Below are 1077 nucleotides of genomic sequence, written 5' to 3'. Positions count from 1 at the left end.
ACAAAAGACCAGCTAAAACTAAATGTGGCAAAAGACCAGCTAAAACTGAATGTAGCAAAAGACCAGCTAAAACTTAATATAACAAAAGACCAGCTAAAACTAAATGTAGCAAAAGACCAGCTAAAACTGAATGTAGCAAAAGACCAGCTAAAACTAAATGTAGCAAAAGACCAGCTAAAACTGAATGTAGCAAAAGACCAGCTAAAACTAAATGTAGCAAAAGACCAGCTAAAACTAAATGTAGCAAAAGACCAGCTAAAACAGAATGTAGCAAAAGGCTAGCTAAACCAGCTAACTGCAGAGAATGACCAGCTAAATATTGCAAGTGGCAAAGTGCTCATAACTAGAACTTTGCAAGCAATCCAAAATGGCAACCACAGCAAAATGATCAAAACAAACACAAAAATATCTGCACCTTCGTCAGTTTTACAGATATACAGCTACAGTTTGGTGTGGTAGTAGCTGAGGGTCGTTCATGACCCTCAGTTTGCTCTTTAACAGATCATGTAAGGTATCACATGAAACTCATTTTTAATTTCAAGGTTTCCTTAACTGCACGACTATCTGACCTTTACTTTCTGTCCTGTCTTCAGTCAGGGAGTGACAGCCAGAGTTACCATGGTAACCCTAATGAGACACTTGGTTCCCTTCACAAGTTGTTTTTTAAGCTGGCATTTTGTCACATTTTCACAAGACTCCGGCTTCATGAGGTTGTTTTTGAACTTCATGTTTGGACAGAGCTGAACTTTGTCTCATTTTGTTAAAAACACGCAGATAAGAGCTGAGAAGGAAGGCCTCTGCCTCACCTGTTCTCAATTTAACCTTAATCAAGATGCGTTCAGGGCCCGCTCTGAAACTGAATTTCCACCTGCATTAATAAAACTACCACTAGCTGTGTTTGCAACTTAATCTTTTTACCAGATTGTCTCTTGTGTGTCATAAGAAACCCTGAAATGTTTGTTATCACCTCAGATCGAAACGTGTAGTTTTTTTAAATGTTATGTGCACCTGAACGCCTCACAGAAAACCAGCTGAATGGCCTCTGTGTGTGTGTGTGTGTGTGTGTGTGTGTGTGTG

The sequence above is a fragment of the Austrofundulus limnaeus genome, unplaced genomic scaffold, assembly GCF_001266775.1.
Source record: "Austrofundulus limnaeus strain Quisiro unplaced genomic scaffold, Austrofundulus_limnaeus-1.0 Scaffold703, whole genome shotgun sequence".
NCBI lineage: Eukaryota > Metazoa > Chordata > Actinopteri > Cyprinodontiformes > Rivulidae > Austrofundulus > Austrofundulus limnaeus.
Note: the sequence above shows the minus strand (reverse complement) of the source record.